The sequence below is a fragment of the Nannospalax galili genome, unplaced genomic scaffold, assembly GCF_000622305.1.
Source record: "Nannospalax galili isolate Female #2095 unplaced genomic scaffold, S.galili_v1.0 scaffold1725, whole genome shotgun sequence".
Lineage (NCBI taxonomy): Eukaryota > Metazoa > Chordata > Mammalia > Rodentia > Spalacidae > Nannospalax > Nannospalax galili.
The window spans coordinates 78,897-79,441 of NW_008352439.1; positions in this window are offsets into that span (position 1 = coordinate 78,897).

Below are 545 nucleotides of genomic sequence, written 5' to 3' on the forward strand. Positions count from 1 at the left end.
TCCTGAATATACTGGTTTCATACCAGTGTTTTAAAGTTCATTTTTAGAAACTAAAGACAATGATGCTGCAGACACCCAAGGACTTGACCAGTTTTGAAGATGGGCATTTATAAGGATTTGTCAAGAAGTACCAGAAACATGATGTATGCAAAAAGGAACCATGTCGTATCACTTTAGACTTTTCTTTGTGGTTACTTGAGTTTGCTCATAATAAGGCCCAAGCTTCCCTTTGAATGAGTAATATGAAGATGAAACAGATGAGCCCACATAGCATAGGAGGTCAAATCTATTCCCTCAGTATACTATATATTACATTTCTTTTGTCTTTTTGTTGAATGAACCCACATTTACAAAGTGAATTTGGGGACACAAATCTGACTCTATAGACCTTAACAGTTATGTATATGAATATATATATGCATGTGTGTGTATATATATATAAATATATATGTATGTGCATATGCATGCATATATAATAGGTCATAGAAATTTGGTGGGGGGCTTAGGGGGTACAGAGGAGGTTTCTATGTATTATCAAAAATATA